This window comes from Lissotriton vulgaris, chromosome 5 (assembly GCF_964263255.1).
Source record: "Lissotriton vulgaris chromosome 5, aLisVul1.2, whole genome shotgun sequence".
NCBI classification, from domain to species: domain Eukaryota; kingdom Metazoa; phylum Chordata; class Amphibia; order Caudata; family Salamandridae; genus Lissotriton; species Lissotriton vulgaris.
In genome coordinates, this window is record NC_141693.1 from 1,780,965,957 (window position 1) to 1,780,978,960 (window position 13,004).

Sequence of the window (13,004 nt, forward strand, 5' to 3'; positions counted from 1 at the left end):
GGCTCTAGGGCGGGCACCCCGGCTGTGGCCCGGCCGCTGGTGCCCGGGTTTACGGTGGGCAGGAGCGCTTCCCCCGCTCTGGTTCCCATTGGCGGCCCGGGTTGGGTACAGGGTTTCCATCAGGTGGGTTTCTGCCCCCGGGGGGAGAATTCTTTGGCCACGGGCAGCCCCTCCCCCCCCCCCGATCTGGGGTTCCGTTTCCTGGGAGGAGAGGTCCAGAGGGGAGCGTATCTTGGAACAGATTCAAGAGGTCAGGTGGGCTGAGGAGACGAGGGCCAGAGTGGGCTCGGTGTGGGGCGCCGGCATTGAGGGGCCTCCCACCCCCACCTCTGAGGAGGAGAGGGAGGCGGAGAGGCAGGAGGAAGAGATTCGGCAGGCGAGGTTGAGAAAGTCAGGCCCGGCCGCCCACCTTCCCAAGGGCGCGGCCGGGGTAGGGACGGCCAGCACGGCTTTGAGGCCCGATGGTGCCGGGGCCCTGCCAGGTTCGAGCGACCTGGGGGGCGGGAGGGGATCCAAGTTGGCGGTTGTCGGCAGAGCCAAGGGGGGCCTTGCGGGGCGCACCACGGCTCCGAGACGCAGGCCGGAAGAAGTAGGGCAGTCCGCGGCGGCTGTCCCTCCTCCGCGGGATCGGGCAACGGCTGCTGGTGGCGCCACCGGATCGCGTGGCCGCGAGAGTGTGCCTAAAGGAGTGGAGGTGTGGATCTGGAACCGGTGCTTGAACTGGATTACAGCGAGGAGAGCGAGGAGTTGGAAGAGGGGGAGGTGCAGGATGACCTGGAAGGCGTAGGCCGCGCAGCGGGGGTTGACGACCTTGGTGTGTTGCAGGTCGACCCTGGGTCGCGGAAGAAGACTGGAACTGGGAAGGCCCGTGGAAAGGAGTCCAGAGGACGGCCCCGGGAGCGGACGGAGGCACCAACAGGTGAGAGTGCCTGGTGGGCGGTTTGGGATGACGCACCCCGGGGTGGGGAGGGGAGGAAGAGGGCCTGCAGGTCGGTGGGAGTGGGAGATGGGTCTGTGAGGGAGGGGGGGCACCTTCGGGCGGTCCACCTGTGGATGGTAAGAAGGTGGATGGTAAGTCGGTGACTTTGGGGGTGCAAACTGACGAAAGTGATGGGAAAGATGAAAAAGGGGTGAAGGTCCCGAAGAAAATGCCTTACATGGGGCTGGCGATGCCGTTGGGGTCGCATTTGTCCGAGAAAATGAGGGAGAAGATTTGGAAACATGAGTTTGTGGATGTCTTTAAGTTGTTGCACCGGGAGGTTCAGGCGAAGGAGGGTTTCAAGGAGGAGGAGTGGGAGTTGACGAGGCGGCCTAGGGTACCTATCACTATGGAAAATTGGACCTCGGCCTTTTTGATCTACGCTAGCGTCTATTGTCTGAAGTATCTTGACCGGGCGATTGCGCTGTTCAAATACATGGATATCATTCGTAAGGCCCAGATGCAGTTTGGTGGTTTTGCATGGCTAAGCTATGATGAGGAGTTTCGGGCCCGTGTCAGCGCCGATCCGGAAAAGAGCTGGGGGGAGGTGGATCAGGAGCTTTGGATGCAGTGGATGGCGTCTTCTCACTCGTCTGCCTCTACACATACGGCCAGCGGTTTACCGGTGTTGTATCGGTCTTTTCCGACGCGTCCTGCCCAAGGCGGGGCAGGGGGCGGAACTGTGCCCAGCACCATTGTGTCCGGACAGCCGCCCAAACCGGGAGGGGCCACCGCGGGGGTTTGTTGGAACTACAGTCGGGGTTTCTGCTCAAGGTACCCGTGCAAGTTCAAACATGAGTGTTCTAAGTGCGGAGGGAAGCACCCCATTACTCAGTGCCTCTCGCTCGCCACCCCTTCTGAACAGTGGCGGAATGCCAGGGGACGGGGGCAGCCTGGCCCGAAGGGCGCCTACTCCGGTTAATGTGGAGGCTATGGCCCCGTGGCTCGCGTGCTATCCTGACCGCGAGGCCGCGGCGCGGCTCTTCTGGGGTTTCACCGAAGGCTTTCGGGTAGGTTATCAGGGCCCCAGGGAGCGGCGGTGGGCCGAAAATTTGAGGTCGGCGAAGGAGTTGCCGGGTGTGGTGGCTGCGAAGTTGGAGAGAGAGGTGTCGGAGGGGAGAGTTGCGGGGCCGTTTGTTGACTGGCCGCTGCCGGACCTGATCGTTTCCCCGCTGGGGGTGGTGCCGAAGTAGGAGGAGGGGGAGTTCAGGATGATTCACCACTTGTCCTGGCCGGAGGGGAGGTCGGTGAATGACTTCATTGCAGAGGAGGACTCGAGGGTGCTGTATGCGTCGGTGGACGATGCGGTCCGGATGGTGCGTTCATGTGGTCCCGGCGAAGTGTGACATCAAGTCGGCTTTCCGGCTCTTGCCGATTCACCCGGCGGATTTTGGGCTCCTGGGCATGCAGTTCGGGGGTGCCATCTATGTCGACAAAGTCCTTCCCATGGGTTGTGCCATCTCCTGTGCGTTGTTTGAGCTGTTTAGCACGTTTCTGCAGTGGGTCATGGTGCGGGTGAGCGGGTGCCGCGAGGTCACTCACTACCTGGACGACTTCCTTTTTCTGGGCAGGGCGGGGTCGGGGGATTGCGGCAGGGCTCTGTCGCGTTTCCAGGCCTTGGCTGTGCAATTTGGAGTGCCTCTCGCGCCTGAGAAGACGGCTGGTCCCAGCTGTTGCCTCACGTTTTTGGGGATCGAACTGGACTCAGTGGACTGGTTGGCGCGCCTGCCTTCGACTAAGGTGAAGGAGATTCTGGCGTGTCTGGAGTGGGCTGTGGGGGAACGGCGGATTCCTTTGCGGGCGGTTCAGAGGCTGCTGGGTTTCCTTAACTTCGCATGCAGGGTGGTGCGGGCGGGGCGCACGTTCTGTCGGCGGCTCGGCATGGCCATGTCGGGGGCAGTGCTTCCGCATCACCGGGTGAGGATCTCGCTGGGGGTGCGGACGGATTTGAGGACTTGGATCACGTTCCTGCAGGATTTCCACGGGGTGCCTTTGGAGTTTGATGAGGAGAGGGCGGTGTGGCAATGCCAGATTTTCTCTGACGCGGCTGGATCAGCGGGGTTTGGAGTCTTTTGGGATGGTCGGTGGTGTGCGGAGAGCTGGCCGGCCTCCTGGATCAAGCAGGGCAGGAGCATTGCCTTTCTGGAGTTCTTCCCTTTGCTGGTGGCTCTGGTGGTCTGGGGGGATGACTTTCGGGACAGGACGGTGCTCTTTCACGTTGACAACATGACGGTGGTGGACCTTGTGAATAACCAAAGGGCGAGGGACCTGCGAGTGCTGCAGCTGTTGCGAAGATTCATGTTGGCTTGTCTGCAGTTGAATGTGGTGTTTCGAGCCAAGCATGTCCCTGGGGCGAATAATGACATTGCGGATGCTTTGTCTCGTTCGCAGTGGCAACGTTTCCGACATCTGGCGCCGGGAGCGGACGCCTGCAAGACCGAGCTGCCGGCCGGCATCTGGGCCTTGGGGGAGTGAGGATGATTGGTCTGGTGGAGGGTTCGTTGGCTCCGTCCACGAAGAGGACATATCGACTGGCATGGTCTGAATTTAGTTCTTTTATAGGCTGGATGGTGGATGGTGTGGTGAGTGGGGAGTCGGAGGTGCTGGAGGGTGTGAGGGGCTATGTGCTTTCTTGTATGGACCGTGGCCTGACTGCTGCCACGATTTCTGGAAAATTGGCAGGCATTTCCTTTTATTGTGTTTTGTTTCTGGGTTTCGACCCCACCAAGGATGTGGTGCTGGCTCGCATGTTGCGGGGGTGGGGCCGGGAGAAGGGCGCTGGGAGGGGGCGCCTGCGGGAGGCTGTGACGTTTGACCTGTTGGTCCGGCTTTTTGGGGTGTTGCCGGAGTGTTGCTATGACGGGCCGAGGTTGGCCTTTTCCGCCTGTGCATGGTGTGGATGTTTTTTGGGGCGTTCCGGGTGTCTGAGTTGCTGGGCACGAGGCGGGGGGCCGGGCGTTTGTTTGAAGATGTGAGGGTTGATGCGGGGCGTTTGGGGATATGGCTGGGCCGCTCGAAGACTGATCAAGTGGGTCGCGGTGCGTGGGTGTGGCTGAATGAATCTGGTGGGGCGGTTTGCCCGGTGCGGGAATGGCGCTCCTTCTGCGGGGCGGGGGGCACGCGGGGGGGTGAGATTTTTCGTAATGCTTCTGGTGCGAGAGTGTCGGCTGGCCAGTTGCTGGCGGTGTTGCGGATGGCTTTGGGACGCCTGGGGATTGATGGGGCTGGTTTCGGTACTCATTCTTTCCGTATTGGGGCTGCGACTGCGGCAGCCCGGCTGGGTTGGTCCTGGGACAGGATCAGGAGTATTGGTCGTTGGAAGTCGCGCTGTTGCGAGCGGTATGTGAGGAAGTAGTTGGGGTCCCAGGCAGGTCTGTTGGTGTTGCACTGTTTTTGTTTGCCTGTTCTAACATCTTTTTTCTTCGTAGGTTGCGTGGGTGGCCCGGGTGGTAAGACGGTGACGTGGATCGTTGGGCCCTCCTTTGTGCACTGGGCATCCAAGTACGCTGACCAGCAGGTTTACGGCCGTAACCTGGGACTGAAGGAACAGTTGCACGAGGTGAAATGGTGGGGAAAGAGCGGAATGCGATGGGGGGCACTACTGCCCTGGCTCGCGAAGATGGTCCCACAGAGGGGGAGCCCGGATTTGTTGATCATTCATTTGGGCGAGAACGACCTGGTGCAATTGTCTGGACTGGCTCTGTTGCAACTCATGCAGAGGGACTTGGATGTGTTAAAGTCAAGGATGGCGGGGGCCTGCATTGCCTGGACGGAGCTGGTCCCCCGGAAAGTTTGGAGGGGGGCCATGAAACACGGGGCTATTGAAAAGGCCCGGAGGAAGCTGAATCGGGCAATGAGACTGTACTGTGTGGACAGGGGGGTGAAAGTCATTTCGCATCCTGGGATTCGACTGGAGGAGCCTGTAGCTTTTAGGGAGGACGGTGTGCATCTGTCTCGATTGGGGAATGCGTGGTATATGATGGAGCTGAGGGATGTGGTGAGCAAGTTGTGGAACGAGTCGATCTGGTGCCGGAGGGAGTGACTTGGCAGTGGCGGACGGACGGCCCCTTCATGGGGGGGGTGGGGCAGTGTACCGCCCTACAGGGGGTCCACTGGGTGGCAGGTTTCGAAGGGATAGGGGGTCAAGAGCGGGCATACCCATCCCTTGGGGGGGGACTTGGCGCAGGACGGATCGAAGTTTGATTGGAAGTTTGCAATGACTGGGGGCTGGAACGGTGATTGACGGACAAGAGAAGGGTGTTTGGAGCCGCTAGGGCTCAGTGATGACATGGATGAATGAAACGAATGGGGGGGATGTATAATTGGGGAGTTTGCTGTTATTGTTATTGTTGATTATTGTTATGCGCAGTTCTGGTCTAATAAATGGCCTTTTACGCTTAAAACTGGTGTGGTCTGTTTATTGCGCGATGCCGGGCCCCGGGGAAAGCAGAGTCGCAGACTAGTCTTTCCCCGGGGTCTTTCGCGCAGGGGATAGTCCAGGCAGGGGAAGGGGAGGAGTTAGGGGGTGGGTACTTAAGCGCGGGGGAGGAAGGGATCTTCCTCTTTTCTGCGCCTGGCACCATCGGGAGGGAGCTCGAAATGTCTCCCACCCACCCGGCAATTGGAGGTGGTCTTGGGACGGTCTGTCGTGTTGCCAGTTTAGGCCAGAGCTGCGGTAGGCAGGTTTCGATGGGATAGGGGGTCAAGAGCGGGCATACCCATCCCTTGGGGGGGGACTTGGCGCAGGACGGATCGAAGTTTGATTGGAAGTTTGCAATGACTGGGGGCTGGAACGGTGATTGACGGACAAGAGAAGGGTGTTTGGAGCCGCTAGGGCTCAGTGATGACATGGATGAATGAAACGAATGGGGGGGATGTATGATTGGGGAGTTTGCTGTTATTGTTATTGTTGATTATTGTTATGCGCAGTTCTGGTCTAATAAATGGCCTTTTACGCTTAAAACTGCGTGGTCTGTTTATTGCGCGATTGATATTGATGCCTTTTCGTCTCACCGCTGAACCGGCACAAGCCGTGGTGGACTCAGGGTGATAGCAGTACTATTCTTAAAAAGGCAGAAGCAAAGCTTATGGTTTTGTCTGGTGGCCTAATTTATATAAGCAACAGTTAAAAGACGGGTGTATTGCCTGGGCTAAGCCCCGCAGCCTATACTTACAGAGTATCCACTGCCACTAGCAAAATGTGCATTTCACCCGCAGATGCAACGTCAGGCCTGCCTGTCAGTGTATTTTGATTAGAAACACTTCTCTTGCGGGTGTGAGAAATGAATTCTTACTTGCACAGCACTGAGTTAGCAAAGGCGGACTGTCACCTCATTGTCTTTTTATTTGTAACAGCACCCCACCATTAACCACCAAGCGATTGGCTGACACAGTACTCACACCACAGCGCCCCAGCATAGCTGCCAAGGTTTCAGATTGCTTTGTGTGACATTATCATAATTTCAGTGTAATTATGAATGACATTTCAACGACTATGACTGACACTTTCTGGCGAGCAGAAAATTAGCCAATGAAGACGAGGGAAATGTATAAATATCAGCAGTTAGACCCATTTGAGCTAGGAGGAACTAAGAAGATCTTGCAACTGCTAAAAATCCCTGAGATGCCTAGTTCATAATTACAACGAAATTATCAAAATATCACACATAGCAATCTGAAACCTTGGCAACTATGAAAGAGGGTGGGCATCTCTTCACATGACGTAGCATTGAAGACCATGCCCATACTCCTGTTCTTGACACCTAGCCTTTTTACTTACATATTTCATAAAGGTGATAGGAAGACTTTGTTTGATTCTATTGCTATTTAATTGCATTTCTTGTACAATGCTGATCATATAATACACTTGTGGATTTTGGATGGCATATTGTATTGACTAATAAGAATAAAAAGGCAGCAACATTGCCATATAAGCAAAAATAAAAGATAAGCAGCATGGTGAAATAAGGAGAATAAAACAAATCACTTTTACCAGGTGGTGTTTGTTGTCCAAGACAAGGTCATGCAAAAAACATTAATGTGATGGAAAATGGTTTTTCACTTGCAGTGGAGTGAACAGAGTTGGTAAAGCTGCCACTGCAGCGGCCACCTTTTCATGCTGTAAGCAGGAAAGTAAGACTTTCGAAGAAACTACTAATTTCAGCCTCAGATGTCACCACTAGAAAATAATGACAAGCACTGGCGTTGCCAATAGGTCTCGCATTAATTAAGTTTGAGCTATTGGCATTGTTAAATATTGCAATACCAATTGCAACAAAAGTCTATTATTGTAGGCCAATAAAATGTGTATTTATTTTTGTAGCAATGGTGGCATGCTGCGCTTGAGATGAATATGTTTAAAAGTAAAGAGCGCCATACTGCATTTGCTACAATAGTTATTTGTGGATGCGTTAACAATTGATGTGTGCACAGATGGCTGGTGGTGTGTGTGCCTGGTGGAAGTGTGCACTGCCGGCTGGTGGTGTGTGTACCTGGTGGAAGCATGCACTGACGGCTGGTGGTGTTTGTGCCCGGTGAAAGCGTGCACGGACGACTGATGGTGTCTGTGCCTGGTGAAAGTGTGCACTGATGGTGTGGTTGTGTGTGTGTGGTTTTGTGTGCGTGTTTGTGGTTTTGTGGTTGTGTGTGTGGTTGTATGTGTGGTTGTGGTTTTGTGGTTGAGTGTGCAAAAGGTGAAAAAAAAAATACTTAGAAGGTCCCAAAAGCGAGACCTATCGGCTATACCAATGCTTGTTTTGTTTGCAGTGGGAAGAGGCTCAGAGGAGCTGGGGATGTAAACAAATGGTGTAAAAATGCATTTGGTTGGAAGAGTAACATAGAGAAGGGGGGCAGGGATGTTTACCACACGTTAAGGATACATATAAATCAGGTGTATCAGGCAGATTCAGAAGTGAGTTGGGCTGGTCAAGTGAAAAAGCAATTGTAAAAAGTAATGGCAGCGGGTGGATAGTGTCAAAAAGTTTTAAAAAGTTAAGACCAGGTAAGTGAGCTACAGCAAAAACGTGACAATTGAACAACAAATATGAGCGTTCATACTTTTTAGCTTGGCGAGTGGTGTAGCACTGTAGACCCCACAACGCTGCTAAGTGGACGTGCGTACGTTTGTACGGATGGTGACATCGAAATTAAAATGCATAGTAGCATCGGAACTGACTCCAAGGGTTATGTTATCATAGAGCAGGAGGTAACACTGGGCTAGTGCGTCAGAGCCTGGGAGCACACACACAATAGCACGAGCTTAAAAGGGCAGCTGGAAATGAGTATTCCCAGACTACTGAAAGAGAGGCCGTCAGGCTCTGAGAAAAGGAAGCAAGAGCTGCCCTGTCAGTGATGTTATCTAATAAGGAAGTCTGCTGCTTCTACAAACACCCAGCATGATAACTAGTTCTTGTAAGCAAAACGAATGCTACTGTAGACAGAGGAAGGCTACAGTGAGACATGCCTGGCACAGCGGGTGTAATACGGACGGTTATCGAAGAGGCACATCCCAAAAATGAAAGGCGTGATAGGAATGTGTACAACAGTGACGGCCATGAAAGGAGTGATTGAGCACCAAGCAAGACATGAATTTGTAGAAATGTTGCAGCAGGCATGGTGAAAATGTGTGCAATGGTGACATGCACAATGGGAATGTGCAGGTGTGGCAGGAGTGCTGTTCTTAATTAGCACCTGTAAATAGGTGTGGGCATGAAACAAAAAGTACGCATGTCAAATTGTGAGAGGCGGGGCTGAAATGCGTGCAATGATGAAAGGCGTGACAGTAGCGAGTGCAATAGTGACCTGCGTGACAACAATGTAAGCATTAGTCACCAGCGTGTGTACATGAAGCAAGACATACATGTATGCACCAGTGGAAGCCTTGACAAAAATATATGCAATGGTGACATACAGGACAGGATAAATGCACTCGTGATGGCCCTGACAGGAATGTGTGTAATGCTGCAGGAAGTAAATACTGACAACTGTAATAGACACTACGGGATAGTGTGCCACGTGCTAGGCACTATAAGGATGTGAACGCAAAATAACAAACGTGGGCAATACAGACGTTCATGACGTAAATGTGCCTAATAATGACAGGCTTGAAACCATTGTGCCCAACAGTGTTGCGTGAATGCGAGCGAGGGGAGAAGTGTGGGGATAGAAGCAGGCATGGTAAAAGGGGATGCGTGGAGGGAAGCCGGATGGGGGCGGGGGAGCCTGGTGGGGGGGCGGGAATGCGAGAGGGGAGGAGAAGTGTGGCAGGCAGATGCGCGGAGGGTAGCCGGATGGAGGCGGGGGTTTCTGTGTTTGAATGAATGCTGTTTGCAAAACGTTCTAAGTATCTGCCACATTTCAATGGAAGATAAAGGTTCGGTATAGTTCTTTAATGTTTAAAATTACATCTCTAACTTTGTGTGTGGATAGTTTGAATGTAGCAGCAAGTCAAAACTGTTTTGGTTTTCTTTCGAGCCAGAATGTGCCTTGAGCACAGGACGTTAACTCCGACAGCCCTTCTAATAGCGATACAGTACATATGAAAGTGAAGTGTCGCGTATATATCGCAGTTGAGTTTTAGAGGCCATGTTTCATTTGTGTACTGAAATTAATTTGAGCTCTATATGATTTAGTAAGTGTGCTTGCAAAATAAAAATGAATCTTTCAGACAACACGATGTTTGACTCTTAGGCGTATTTGTTTATAGTTAACATTACTAGTGGGGTGGGGCCGTGTTATTGCTACGTTTAACGAATCACATGAAATGTGGAATCTTCCCAAGAAAAGCTGCATGGATCTACTGTTGTCCAGAGCCCTTTTTCTGTTGTACTACTGGGAACTGTGGTCGAGCAGTGCAATATTAAAAGGGCATTGGCTGGCAGAAATATTGGCAGGCACCGCGGAGAGATGCCTCGGCTGTGAAATGGTGTGTTTAATCTGATAACGCAAGATGTAACGTGTGCCTCTCGGAGGTTCCATGTATGCAAAACATTTCCTTTTATGGCACAGACCCCATTAAACAAAGGGTATTTTGGTTTGCGTGAATACGAGCGAGGGGAGAAGTGTGGGGATAGAAGCAGGCATGGTGAAAGGAGATGCGTGGAGGGAAGCAGGATGGGGGCGGGGGTTTCTGTGTTTGAATGAATGCTGTTTGCAAAACGTTCTAAGTACCTGCCACGTTTCAATGGAAGATGAAAGTTCGGTATAGTTCTTTAATGTTTAAAATTGTAAAGCACGTTTAGTCTTTTAATTACAGGATGGGGCGGGAGAGCCTGGTAAATCTCACGTTAGAGATGAGATTAAAATTAAAGTGCCAGTACTGTGGCCGGAGGGAAGCCGGATGGGGGCGGGAAAGCGGCAAATGGGATGGGGGCGGGAGAGCTGAAGTAATCTGAAAGAAGCTGGAACTGTAGGTTCTTAAGTTACTTTATTAGTTATGATGTTAAGTTATAAGTTATAGCGATAACCCCATCAGGAGCAGCTGTCCTGCTGCTCAGCCCTCACTCAACTGACATTCACAGCACAGAAACATTCCAATCATCCAACATTCCACATGACATGCATACCAGCTGAGCAGCAGGGAAACACAAGATATAACAAGAGCCTACGAGAGAAGCACACAAGGGAGACATGGGGGAAGCTGCTAATTAGGGGAGGAGAAGCCGCACAGCACACGCTGGGCGAAGCCCTTTGATGTGCTGTGCGGCCGTGAATGCGCGTGCTTGTTTGGTCACGTGATTCACGTGAACTTCATGAAAACCGCACGAACGAAACCCTTGGTTTCACGAGCGTTTTGAGGACATGAATTCTCGCTCCGCTCAATATGCTTGCGCGCATTGATAGGTCGCGAGACCTAAAAAGTGGACATCTAGAAAGCAGGTCACATGGCTGAGCTAAGAATTAACACCAAAAAGAGCGAGGACTTGTGTTTAGACTGCAGAACTACAGGACTCTATAACAGAATGTAACAAAAAGCTCAGCTGCCTCAGGCCTATATGCCATGCATTAATTTGAGTCAGCTGACTCGTGGACTCCGGCCACCGCCAACAGTGTCATGACAGCATGATTGCTGGGCAAGCCTCAGGAGAGGCTGTGAGACACACACAGCGGTCACAGCCAGGCTGGGTGTATTATTTCAAAATCACACCAGTGAGAATCGCAATCCTGGGAACCTGCGCACCACCACCTACACAGATAACTTACTTGCATGAGTCAATAAACTAAGAGAACTGCATGTACTCTGTAGCAAAGAGGAACCATTTAAATCATTTAAAAAAAAAAGACTTACTGCATATGTTTTGCCATTGGTTTTAGAACAAGCTACTTCGCAGGGTTCACCCTGCAGCAGAGCTTTCGTTTCCTGCTGCAGAGTAGATTGTCTCGCCCACACTGTCAAGACAGCCCCCCTCCATACTCTGATCTCTCTGGAAAGTCCACTGTCTGAACAGATTTCAACTTTTCCGGAGTTATGACGTTTCCCTGGTTCATGTGAGTGAATCTCTTCCAAAGTGGTTTCTTTCTTGCATTCTGTTATTTCGGCGCCACCCGCACCCCAGCCACAGCGGGCCGCGCCTTCCTCCAAACTTCCTGCTCCCCGGCAGCACAATGTGACGTCCCCTGCGGCGCAATTGTAAGCAACAACCTGACTCATGATTGAACACTACCTCGGATCATGACGTCAGGCTGCAGTGCCGCGTCAGCCACGCTGCTGCGTCCATCTGATCACATATGATGTTGAATCAATCATAAGTCAGGCACTGCAGTTCAGTTGTCACTGTGAGCCTCCCAGCACTGCCTTAGCTCCCAGTGCGAGAGCCAAAGCATGCTGCGGGAGCACAGTATGCGAAGTGCACGCTATGGGCTGCACGCTACTGCTGCCTGCCCTTGAAGCTTTCAGTTAAGATTGAGATACAATACAGATATGCATGACAATGCATTTTAGTGCAGTGATGCGGATTACCACACTGAAATGCGTTAGTCTGATATCTGATGTGTGATACTTGGCAGGACAGCCCCAGTGCAGTGAATAGGTTTGTCTAGCAGTGTTGCACCTGCAAGCTTCAGTAAAAGCCCTGATACATAACTCAGTTGGCTCACTTCCAGGCCCTACATACTGCTTTGAAGACCAGAGTTTCAAACTGTGGTTGCCATCCTACTGTTTTTGCCAAGGTAGCTCAAGGGAAGCGTTAAAGGAGGAAATTGTTTTTTCAGGAGCACCAAAGACACTGTAGTTTCTGCACAAATCTCATGCATACGGGGCATGACTTTCAACGAAGAGGGGCGTGGTCTGGACGCCGATCGGGATGGCGGCGTGAGCCTGTAGCTCCGCGCCTGATCCCACAAACATCCTGGAAACCCTTGCCTCCGAGCTGTCCTGAAGCTCGGAAATCCAGCCCAAGCCACCGGATACCTGGGGTCGCCAACCGCGGGCTAACAGCTGAGCAGCGGCGGAGACGAGCCCGGCAATCGGAGCCTTGGGGAGCGGCGAAGAAATCCTAAGATGGCGGCCGCCCGGACCTGAGACGGAGGACCGGCGGAGAGCCGCGGAAAGAAGCTGGGGAGCAACGGGGGCTGATGCCTGAGGACCCCGAGGAGTAAATGCCCTGGTGGAGTTGGTGCTAGAGGCAGCAAGGAACGTTGATCGCCGACCCGGAGCTCGTGATCCGGGGGCCCCTCCCCCCGTCACCGACCCAGGCGGCCATTTGCGAGAAGACCCTGACCCACGGCACCGCCCGGAGACCCCGCGGCTGTGGAGGCGCTGGCAACACCGGACCACTGGTGGGTAGCGAGGTGCGGCGCTAAACGAGGACAACCGCTGGCAGCGCGCTGCAGCCCGGGTGGGAGTCCGCCCGACAGCAGGAGCGGGGCTCTGAGAGACTCACGGCTGGAGAGGCGGAGGCCGGGGGGAAACCCCGCGAATACACCCTGAGGGCGCGAAGGGACACGCGAGGAACGGCTATCGCTGGGTGCAAACGGCGGAGGCTTGCGAAGCCGAGTACAGACCTAGGACACCCCAGAGGCGGGCTTG